Source organism: Penaeus monodon, chromosome 14, assembly GCF_015228065.2.
Source record: "Penaeus monodon isolate SGIC_2016 chromosome 14, NSTDA_Pmon_1, whole genome shotgun sequence".
Lineage (NCBI taxonomy): Eukaryota > Metazoa > Arthropoda > Malacostraca > Decapoda > Penaeidae > Penaeus > Penaeus monodon.
Genome location: NC_051399.1, coordinates 51,166,687 through 51,180,141, shown reverse-complemented (window position 1 = coordinate 51,180,141; position 13,455 = coordinate 51,166,687). Strand labels below are relative to the sequence as shown.

At 39.6% G+C, this 13,455-nt stretch overlaps 1 pseudogene; it reads right to left on the bottom strand.

The window, feature by feature from the left end:
- Positions 1-4,541: 4,541 nt before the first annotated feature.
- Positions 4,542-4,660, bottom strand: LOC119581304 (annotated as a pseudogene).
- Between the last annotated feature and the right edge of the window lie 8,795 nt (positions 4,661-13,455).

The following is a 13,455-nucleotide window of genomic DNA, read 5'->3' as shown; positions in this document are numbered from 1 at the left end:
GGGAGGCTTTTGGGGATGTACATGGGGACTCCACCTCCAAACCCTACCCTCACGATACTTCCGACATAAATGGTAGTTCCTCAGCGAAACGACCTCGTCAGAGACGAAGGGTTTTCTAAGTGCGTTTCTGGGAGAACTATAATATCGAGAGCATAGGACGAGGCTAATAATTTAAGGTCATTTACTTTAGATATAAAACTTCGACAGTTCTATTTTATAATGGTCGACCCGAAAGATTACTTTTATGGGTTTGGAAGTGGCCTTGTCCACCCATTTTTTTTTTTCTTCTTTTTGGGGGGGGAGGGGGACACCTCCTCTCCCTCGCTTCCGGGACCTCTCTCGGGATGGTTTGGAGACAGAAACTCCATGTCCTGCACCCCCTGGCGAGAGAGACGACTTGACAGATTGCGATCTGCTTCTCTCCCGAGAAGCCGATCGCGAGCCAGACGAAGTCCTCACAGGGGTAGCCCGGACGGGAAGGTGCGCTCCGGGACTGTGATTCGGTATCAGCCTCCTTAGGATTTTTATGCTGGTTGATGCGCCATTTGATCGACCAAATTTTGTCAAATGATAAACTTTAAAATTTAATTCTTTAACGGTTTTTTTCAGGTCGGCAATTTCTTTATCCTTAGCTGCAAGGGTTGACTGACATTACCCAGCATTAGGGTGTGGTTTGTTACTGCTTTCGGCCATAGGAAAATATCGGGTTTGTGTGTCAAACTTTCCACTTCCTATAGTCATATAACTAACTTCATGCTTTTCATATATGCTAAAGTCTCGGTCTCCTCTTCAGGAGTGGGATTCAGCAGATCCTGAGTTGGGACCTCCACAATTAGCACATTTGGAGATTGGCTAGTTTAAAGTGATGGTGTCAGGGCTTCAGCAATTTACGGCAGACCAATTTTTTTGAGTCTTTATCAATGGGATTTTTAATGAGGGGTCCGAATTTTTCATCTATTACAATGCATTGGCTTTGGACATAAGGTCTACTTGAACACGTTCATAACCGACATTGAACATAAATCTGGAATTTATTCAAAACAAAGGTTAAAAAAACAGTCCAGTTTCGTTCGCACATTCCCGTCCTTCTGGTCATACAATAACGTCCACTACGTCTTGGTCCTCATGCTCTCAAGTTCACTTTCTTCCATCGTCCCCAAATCCCCGTGAAAAATACTCCCTTACAGGTATTTGGGCCAATAGGATAGTACTTAACTCGAAGATCAGAATTTGCGTCAGCTTAAGAAATCCTTAATCCGGGAGTTGTAGTACTTAACAAAGGGGGCTTCCATCTCGCAATTTTTGACAAACAAACGCCGTCCATGACCCTCAAGGGCCTTTTTGATGATAAAGGGGTTCACGTTCAAAGCGATGATTTCATTTACGCATTTTCATTCGCGAACCTTGCATTCTCGGTAGGATTGAATAGTGGTCTTCAAGATTTGTCATTAGTAGGGGTCCGTTGTCGGGCGAAATTGTCTTAGGGGAAGGCGTAGTCGCCCCTCCCCTGAGGGGGAGAAGGGGAGCCGGGGTAAACATCCATTACTGGGCATCGGACCAGGTCCGACCCTTGCTTAAAAAATGTGTCCTGAGGATCCAAACTCTTAACTTTGGTAGAACCTAAACAATAGCTAGAGAGAAGGGAGTTTTTCGGGCCTCTCCCCCCCCCCCCCCCGTGGAAGCCGGTTGGGGTTCGCCAGTACCACAGAGGATCGAGGCATGTGTAGGACATGCCCTACCGCCGAACTTGCCTAGGCGAAGGACGGTAAGAGAGCCCACCCTCAAGCGAATACGGAGCTCACGAGGAACTCCCGGCAGGCTCAGGAAAGTCACCCTTAGGAGGGAAAAAATTTAGAGGGGGAAAAAGGGGCGCCCAAAGGACGCCCAGACTACGGGCCCCCTTTCCCAGGGGTCAAAGCCCAAAGGGCTACCCTGGTGTAAAGAGAACTGCGAGTCTGAGGGGGGGTGCTGACTACGCCTACTGTAGTCTCGTGTCAACTGCAAAAACAAGAGGGACTGAGGTGCTGGCAAAGCACTATAATGATGTGTAATTACAAGATTTTCTTTACTTTAATTTACGTTAGACAATTCAGGAACAACAATGTCAAGGGGAGACGAAGGCCCCGGGCTCCAGGGTAACTCTTGTGGCACAAAAACTTTCTAGTTTGTTGTTACTGCGTTAAAAAAGGTCCGAGCTCTGCAAAAGCTTAAACACGAGTGGCCCGTGCGGTAAGGGGACATAAACTTTGTTATCCATATCCGTAATTGGTTTTACATGTTTGTCATTATGATCATGGTCACCAAAGTTAGTTTATTTATTATCATAATCATCTCTTTAATTTTATTTTAGTTAGAATTAGCTATATGACCGATAGTGGTCGATTGTTATAATGCATATAATATGGAGCAGATCTCAGTGATGTGACTGGAATATCATGGGTAATGAAGTTTGTTGCAAAAGGAAAAAATACACTATATGAAAATATATATATTATATATATAAAATATATACGTATATATATATTATATATATATATATATATTAAACTATGAGTAACTGACAGAAAGCTGGGTAATATCTGAACGATCATACCACGTTGAAAGCACCGCTTTTTGTCCCATCACTATACCTCATGGTTAATTGTTTTTAAAATGTTATTTAAGCTAACTTATGTTTTAGTATCATTGATATGGTCATCATTTTGATATACATTCTTCACTATAGTAGCATCATGACTACCATCATAATGATGATAATGATAATGTTGATAGCAGCAGGTGATGATAATGTAAATATACAGTGGAAGGTGTACCAGCAATGCTCAAGATATTGATTAGTATAATATTGTTTATGATTTTTAATGTGTACACATGCAATAGTATCTCCTGCACAGAGCTAAATGATATAGCTAACTATAAGCACAATGGTCAGGCGTGGACGGATTAGTATCTCCAATCTACTGGCATGTATAATTTACTCTGTAAGCAAATGTATTTTATATATGTGCCATTACACATAAATCATAACATTCATCTACCGAAAGTGAAATAAATGTGTTTTCTGAAAATCACCCGACCTACAGAGCAAAGAATCTAAATTGATGCCAAATATATTGCTAAAAACTAATCGTGATATGTATATATATAATTATTTTTCTTCATTAGACTGATTTCTTTACTACAACCATTTATACCGATTGTTCTTTCATAGATATCATTACCGATAAGGTTATTGTTAACACAATTAATATCATTATTACAACTTAACTTATTTTTTCTTTGTAAAACTGCCGCAAAAATCTGTTTAGTATCAGAATTTTAATAAAATGTTTAGAATGCATAATTCTCTCCGACGACGATGATATCATAATGATGCTACTATAATGATAAAAGTAAATCATAATGATCATATTTATGATACTGGTATTAATATTGATGATAATTTAAATAAAAATTTAATAGAAATAATGTTGATAATAGTGGTTATAATCGTACTACCAATGAGAATTAGTAAATCAATAATCAGATAAAATAAATGATAGCGATCATGTAAAGAAGAAAACATGATAGTAATTGTGATCACAAGCATCTTAATGATACAAATAATTAAGATTTCTATGATCAGGATGATAATTATAGCAAAATCATTTGCCGATAGGGATGACGAATAGATTATTAAGCTACAAGGCCGTGGACATGTTTTCGAAATTTTTCACTTATATGTAGTTTCCTGTTGTCCATGTTTTTCTTTGTAATTTTTTCATATAGAGTTTCTAAATCTGTTTTATCTGGCTCAGTTATACTGTGTGCTTCTATTAGTGGTTATCCTGTAAATATAATGTATTGCTTTCTACCCCATCCACCGAAAAAGAAGTATATCTGTTTTCTATAAATGACCCGACCTACCACGAGTTAATTAATCAGAACCAAGATGGCCTCAGTGAACCGCCGCTTGGGGTAACATATACTACACTAGTGCAAGAAAAGGAATAAGTAAAAGAGCGTGCATTAATAATAGTAAAATGAAAATACCATCTGTTTTTCAGGTGGTTACCCATGCGAGTACTGACCAAAATCAAAGTTGCTTAACTTTGCTCATTGGATCTTAAACTTTAATATTGCACTTGATAAAAAATATTGCTTCGAATATTGGTAAATTTAATCGTTATTTCCTGGAGACTGATATCCATTTTATCATTTTATGTTTATTGTTCTTTTGCAGATATCGTTATTATTATTATTATTATTATTATTATTATTATTATTATTATTATTATTATTATTATTTACCACTAAATTGTTTCCATCTGTTTTCTGTCTACCCTTCCCGATCTTTGCAGCGGTAAATTTACTTTTACTGTTTTATTGAAACATAAGTTTCTGTTATTATTAATACGTCCATCAGTCTATTTTTTTGGGTTTGTTTTTAAATCTCAAATAATGTAGTATGAACTTTTCTTATTAAGCAGTATGTCGAAGAATACATTGAAAACACCACTGACCACTAAATATCCCAAACATACATTGCATATATAACAAAATGCCAACAGCATCTGGTGTTCCCAGGCGATCATTCATCCAAGTACTGACCACACCCAACGTTGCTTTGCTTCGCTGATCGGACGAGAAGCGGTGCTTTCAACGTTTTATGATGGTTGGCAGAGGAAATGAACATTAAACACATTTCTGTCGTTTTTCATGCATATAATGTATCTTTTGTTTGTGCGTTAAACTTTAATACTATTGCATTCTAGCTGTGACCAGTGTGTGAAGATATAAAAATTAATAAAGGTAAACAATAGATTTATATAATAATTATCTCCATCACTATAACCTATTTTATATTTGTGCATTTATGTTATATATTTCTTGCACAGAGTTAAATGATATAGCTAACCATAAGCAGTAATGGCGATTATTATTCAATCTTGAGTGCTTTAATATAACACTTTTACCGCTATTGTTATGAGTATTTTAGTTGTATTTCTATTTTTATGATTATTATTATTTTCATTATTATTCTCACTATCATTATTATTGTTATTAGTCTATAATTAGTGCCGTCAACATAGTTGTTGTTGTCATGGCCATGGTAATAATGCTGCTGCTATTATGATTAATGTAAATCATTATTAGCATCATATCAAAGATACTGGTGATAATGTTACTGATGACAATTTAAACGAAATGTAAACAGTATTAATGTTGGTAATGATAATGATTATCCTACCAATAACGATGATGATTAGGAACTTGTTAATTCAATGAAATTAATGTTAGTAATCATGGTAAGAAATAACAATCATGGTGACTGTGGCCATCTTATTCACAATGATACTCATAGCAGATTACACTAGTATATTGTTGTGCCGCAATGCTTGTTTGTAAAGAAGGAGAAATTCTCCATAGCCGAATATTTAATATCTGACAAAAAACAAACATATGTTTCAGTACTTCCTTGGACTAAAATATTTTCACTTTGAACTTAATCTGCCAATTTGATAACTTATTCGTTGTCACAAACCAGATCAGAATTTCTGGACCGAGTCGAAGAGTGGGGCCGATATAAAATTATTTTACAAGCACGCACTCACACGGACGATCACACGCACACACACCAAATCGCATAGGCTGCGCGCACGCGTTCAAACCATACACCTACAATCACATAAAACACACACAAACTCGCCGGTACAAACAAACGCACACTCAAACAAACACATACAGACATATAATCACACACATACACTCAAGAAAGAAAAAACAAAAACACAGACACAAACTCGACACATAAATAATCACACACGCGCACGCGCTCACAAACAGGTGTTACCACACATAAATAAACACAGACACATACACAAACGCACATGCCCGCGGGCATTTGATCTCACACTCTTCCTCGCTTGCGCTCGCTCCTGTCTCACTAAACACAACATTTTGAGCAAATGAGGGCTGTCAGTAGATAACAGAGAGAGGGTATAATGGACTAATCACCCAATTAGACATGCTAAGTTCTTGGTGATGGCCATGGTAACACTTCATAAACGTATCATACAGATACTATAAAGATATTTTGCATGTAGTAAGTACCCTAAAGCTTAAAAAATTCCAAAGCAAATCTTCCATACACAGGTCGCACGAAAAAAAAAAAAAGACAAGGGCATCACACATAAATCAGCTCTTTCCTTGTGCACACCAGTTGCACGGAGGGAGTTGTCAGTTACTAAAATTGTTTAGATTGCAGGCTGTATGTTGTTATCAAATATCTATTTTACAAGCAGTTGCAGTAGCAATATGATAGGCACGAAAAGATAGTCCATTAAACATTTACTTCCGCAAGTAATGGCTTCATTATTATTTTTACGCCAGTGACGTTCACTTGTTATCTTTTATAGTCCTTCACGACTATGTTAGTCTTTTTTTTAGAAATATAACAAAGCAAGTGAGCAATAAGGAAGGTCAAGTGGAAAATGAAAAAAAAAAAATCCTGAGCCTTGTCAGCTTCTTAATCTTATAAAAGATATATATGACATGTTAATTTCGTATTACCATTGTATAACAGATAACAGAAAACGAATTCAATATATAGTTGTAAAATCCTGATTTTCGTAAGCAATATATTCGGATCTCTGCAAATGTGAAGTTGCGGCATTCATGGCATTGTGACCACACCACACGGCGACGCGGACATTCTAAATATTTGTTTGTGATTTGACGCTCGTGTGTAGGGGTGAAAATGCATGAAAAAAAAAAAAAACGGAGGATAGAGAAGCATACGAGACTATGCAGTAGGCATTTTTCTAAGTCGACTTTGGTTTTCTCTGCAGTTTGTTCTGAATTAACCCTACACAAGGTTTGATGTCTCTCAAGAGTACTTTAGTAATATCGAGGAATAGAAACTCAGTATCTTTAAGCTACTACAGTACTGGAATACGTTAAAGAGTCCGTTTTAGGTAATCCTAATTGATGACACACACAGGGCAACCTGCATTTTATTAATTTATTGGAGGGGAGTGAAGGAGTTGTGGTGACAAACTCCCCACATCCCTTTATTCATTAAAGGGAGAGGCAGTAATTAATCCTTTGCATGTAAGTGCATATTCTTTAATAATAGACAGTTTAAAGTTTTATGCATGAGAAGAGATAATGTATAAGTTTTAACACTTAATGAATTTTGTAATGAGAGAGCGGTCATAAATGATATCACGAGTCTACCAATCACAACGCGGATACTATCGCCCTGTTTCTCTGCGACAGTGTTTACACACGCTAGCCAATGAGAGTCGAATGTCACGAGTTACCAATCACAATGTTTCTTTCAATTTTTTACAACGAAAAATTTGCCAGTCGTCCTTGAGAAAGAAAAGAGTAAAGTAGTGATTTTCGAGGCCTTGTTGTGATATGTTCGCGAGAAGTGACAATACATATAAAAGGAGTATAGTGGTTTCTCAAAAGTAAATTGCTTCTAAAATCACAAAAGTTGTGAGAAAGTGCTTATATATTCTTTATTTTCATGCAGTGTGTATATGGTCAATTTTCGTTATTAGTACGGGTGCGCCTAGAGTGTATGCCTTTCAATGATTTGTGTAGAGAAGTAGTGGCATGAGGAGCAAGTGATATTGAAATAAAAGTTGTCGAAAGCTTGTCAAAAGAATTGTGTCACCGCCACCCATTATAGAAGAAATTATGGCAAAACGTCCGACAGAAAAGGTAAGTATCACATAACCCTTTGTTTTATTAGCACTTTGTATTTTACTGTACAAATAACGGTGAATATTTTTATAGTTTCTTGTGTGTGTTAATGGACACATTACACTTATAGTTGTAAATAATGGTATTTACATAACAATGGCAGTAGTCGAAAAATCGTTATATTGAATGCTTTCCTTTACGTAGCTTCGTAATTTGTTTGTTTTCCAGTATAACGAAATTACTCCAACTTCCTGCACATAAACCTCTCGCATGTATAGTCTATGGGGGGGGGGGAGGGTAAACAAGCGCATAGTGCTGTTCCCTAATTTGCAATAAGGCACCAGGGATAGAAGTGAACCCTATCTTGCCGTGGTATGTATACACCTTTTCAGAATGCTGGATTCAGGCTAATGAGCGACGTTATCTTCAAATTATTTCTTACTCGAATATATATATGGTGTAGCTAGTATGGCTAGTTTCCGTGGTTACCATCATAAATGATTGCCATTGCCCGATGTTAAGTTACGATCGCGCCTCCATCATTATATTATACTTTTCGTTATCACAATCATATCATTATCATATACTGACAGTTAAATCATCATCGTTGTTTTTACAATTTTTTTTACAACTGTTATCGTTAATATTTTTATTACTAATACTATTTCAGTATTATCACTATTGTTATGAAAGTCAGGTCAATGAACACAGTATGAACTTTTCAGTGATATTGGTCCATTCATAGTAATCTGACCTTATCTGACACCGAAGTAGCCGCAGTCGCACGACCTTCAGTGCCAGATGAGCACGCATGTAAAATGAGATATTCATGTGTAGATAGGTTATATATGTAATCTAACATGATACCAAAATAAAATGCATTGAAAGCAAGAATATTGATTCGACCAATTGTCAAACTGTTTGTGTGTACCTGCTCTCCTGTGTGCGTCTGTGCGCCTGTGTATGTGAATTCAATTAAAACATTGTAGTAATATTTACTACATATTTGAAAGCAACAGAGAATTGCATATCACGTTAAATCCGGGAAAATTACAACCCAAATAATTACGTTTTTAACCGATTTAGACTGACACACACACACACGCACACGCACACGCACACGCACGCATGTACGCACGCACGCAGACACACAATCACGCACGCACACGCACTCACGCACGCACACACACATGCACACACACATGCACACACACATGCACACACACGCACACACACGCACACACACACACACACACACACACACACACACACCACACCCACACGCACACGCACACGCACACACACACACACACACACACACACACACACACACACACACACACACACACACACACACACACACACACACACACACACACACACACACCACACACGCACACACACACACACCACACCGCACACCACACACGCACACCCACACGCACACACAATAGTACACATGTTCACATAGAATCACACACAGGTTTACATAGACCCCATTGTATACACATACTAGTACACACATTTACACTCACATTATCACACATGTGTGTATATATATATGTATATATATATATATATATATATATATATATATATATATATATATATATATATATATATATATATATATATATATATATATATATATAAATATATATATATAAACACACGTGTACACACACCACACATATGCACACACCCATATACACACTCACAATTGTTCATATATATACATATGTAAACACACCCATATACACACTCACAATTGTTCATATATATACATATGTAAACACACCCATATACACATAGACCCACATGTACACATGTATACACACACGTACAGATGGACATGGGCATACTGTCACAAACACTTGCACTCACAAATGCACACACTATCACACACACTTGCACACACATTGTACACACACATACACACACATGTACACACATGCATGCGTACATAATGCATACCTACACACGTGCATACATACATACGCATGTATACATGCACATATATATATACGCACATACACATACACACATGCACACATACACGTTCACACTCACACACACACACACACACACACATACACGTTCACACACACATGTACACATACACGTTCACACACACGTACACATACATTCCACACATGTACATACAAATTGCGCGCACCACACATGTACATACAAATTCACACACCACTACCACTACACACCGCCACACCACCACACCACACATTACCACACACACCACAACACAACACGAACCAACCTTAACATTCACCAATACCCCATGTAACATATACATTCACCACATGTTACATGACAATGACAACACACACTCACACACAACATGTAATACAAATTCACCACACACACTACTGTACATACAATTGCGCCGCCATGCCTAAACGAAAACACTGCGCCACACCACCAAATCCCACACATCACACCATACACCACTATCACCACAATAACCACACACCCAACAACGACACACACCCACACACACACCACACATTAACCCAACACACACTACATACAGTCCACACATGTCTAACCACATATACTACATACGCCAACACACAATACTACCAAAATTGTACACACACAACGACACACACACACCACACACACCACACGACAACTCACACACACACATATCACACACACACACAAACACACATACTCATCAACATAGCAGACACTGTACAACAAATGCAACACGTACAAACAATGCCCACACGACGTACACAACAATGCGACTGTCAGCAATACGTGGCAGTGCCGGATGTCATTCACAAACCTCCGTCCAAGCACGCAGCCCTTCTCCTTGGGCAGGCGCTGAGCTGCGGCCCGGCTTCTCTTTTCGCACAGGAACCTCACACCTCCGTCCTCGAGGGAACCCGCCGCATAAAAGGACAACAGTCCCGTAAGGCTGCACTCACACAGAGAGCAACAGCAGAACGGGCCCAAAGCCACTGGTCCAGCCACCACACCACACGTCCTCACCGGACACGGGGTCTCTTGGGGGTCTCATATCTGTCTTCAAGGAATAACCAGCGAGCTAAACCCTTTTCACTGAACCCACCCAAGCCCCATCTCCCCGTCCCGCATCCACCCTGGTGACGCGGTGCTCTTAATCTCTCGTGTCACTCATATTCTGGTGGCTTGCGGTGGCCACTCGCTTACATCTGGCGAAGTGGTGCTCCCAACTCCGTGTCGCTTACATCTGGCGACAGCGTTGGCCTTTTCGCTTACATCTGATGGCAGCGGTGTTCAAGAACCTCACAACCCAACGCATATTCCGCCTACCACCTCGCTCGACCTCCCCGCCTCTTTAACGCCCAGCCATCGCTACCAATCCTCTTCGATCACGCCTATCCGCACCATGTCTGTCCTACTACTTCGTGCTGAACCACCACGCCTGTTACCCTCCCTGACGAAGTCGCTGAAGAGTATCCTCGCACTCTTAACGCCCCCACATCTCGCCAATCCGCTCACACCGCCACGCTAATTCACTTCGCGAACCCTCGTCAACACACACGCCAGGATGTCGCAGTTCCTATCCAGCACCAACAATCTTCCTCGTTATATCAAAAGTAAGTGTACCTTTAAATGCAGGTAAACTTGCCCCCCTATACCCCACCCACAACCTTTGCATACAAGTTGCCTTCTTTCAAAATTCAGTACACACGCCACTCACTACGCACCACTACTAAACTCTATACTACATAACTTCTCCCTGTCAACCATTTTTTTTTAACACACAACACACACATGACACACAAACCTGTGACACGCACCCTCACTTCACACCTCATTCCCAGCTCTAACCATCCCGTAATTGATTATTGTGTCAGTATTGTTCTGTCTATTATAATTTATTTACCTCAGATCGCACAATTTAAGCAATAATAATTTCCTCGAACAAATGAGTACCTTCAAGTTTAATTTAAATTTTTGTTATGTTTGGCTGCTCTCACATATTATTCATGTTATTTTGTCGAATTAATGAAATTATCTTTTTTTTCTCTATATGTTATTCCTATTTGTACATCACTTCAATTTTCTTGACCGTATTTTATTTCTGTGTATAACACTTAACGTTCTTTATATCACTGTTTCTCCATACTTCCATCTAATCTGTCGCATCGTTCACAACGTAGATTTCGATCACCTGCTATCCTCTATTTACCTACCTGCCCACTCTACTGGAAATTCACTCAAGATTGCGTATTTTAACCATGTGCCATCCCTATGACTAATACTGAACCCAAATCCTCTTTTACGACGTCCTCTCGAAGTTTGATATCTTGTCCTCAGTAATGCTGGAGTTTATGCTTCTTTAGTTTAAGGTTTGGTGAATATGTACTGATGGTAGTATCTTCAGTTGCAAATAATGGCAACACATTGGAGACACCATGCTTTATATAGGCTTACTCGATTACAATACCACATTAATTTAAGCCCGGCTCATGCCGTAAACGAAGAACCCTGCGCCCCGCCCACCGACGAATTACGCTCATACGATTGAACGCCGAGACGCGCACTGTTGATTTTCACCGCAAGTTAACCCGGCCATGGCCGTAAACGAAGGAATCCTGTGCCCGCTGCACACTTACGCTCATACGATTGAAGCGCCGAGACGCGCACTGTTAGAATTAAGTTCAGGTCCAGCTGCCTATGTGTTCGAAGCATATATACTTGCCTATTTACCCCAAATATATGGAATTCTTATCCAATTAATTTTTCTATCTTCAATATGATGGTACCTTATTGAACTCGCTACTTGACACGCCTTTCTTGTGACAAACTTTCCTTATTATGCTCTCATTTTCTCGCAATTTAGTAAGGTGATTGAAAAATACATTATCATCATCCTCCTTAGCCCCTTTACTGGCCTGGTACACTTATATTTCAGCTTCTGAAGACGATGACCCTCCTCGCTACTGAATGTTGCACCTCAGTGCGAAACCTCTGCCACACCCGCTACCTGGCACGCGACGGCCTAGCGACTCTCGGATCACCAGGAACCATCTGTAGATACCAAACAGACCCTCTACTGCATCGTTTCAAGCGTTTCAGTCGGCTCGAGGACGAGCCTTGCGCGTGGCCGAGCGATGTCAACAATACGTAGCAGGGCCGGATGTACACTTCACACCTCCGTCCAAGCACGCAGCCCTTCTCCTTGGGCAGGACGCAGATGCAGCCCGGCTTTCTCTTTTCGCACAGGAACAAACATCCGTCCTCGAAGGAACCGCCGCATAAAAGGACACGTCCGTAAGGCAGACACACACAGAGAGACACAGCAGACGGCCACCAACGGTAAAACATCATGTACACTACATGTATAAACATGAACCTGTATACACACATGTTCACATCACCACACACACAACACACACAACACACACACACACACACACACACACACACACACACACACACACACACGCACGTGCACTCACATGCACACATAAACATACTTGTAAACATACATGTGCACAAAAGTGCACTCACATACATGTACACATATGCACTCACATGTACACACATAAAGACATATACACATATGTACAAACACCCCCCCCCCCCACACACACACACACACTAGCATATACATGTACATACATACTAGCATACACATGTACATACTAGGACACACATGTACACACAGACATATTCATACATGTCCATTCTACATGTCCACACATACACGCAAATGCATTCACATTGTACACATATACACACTCA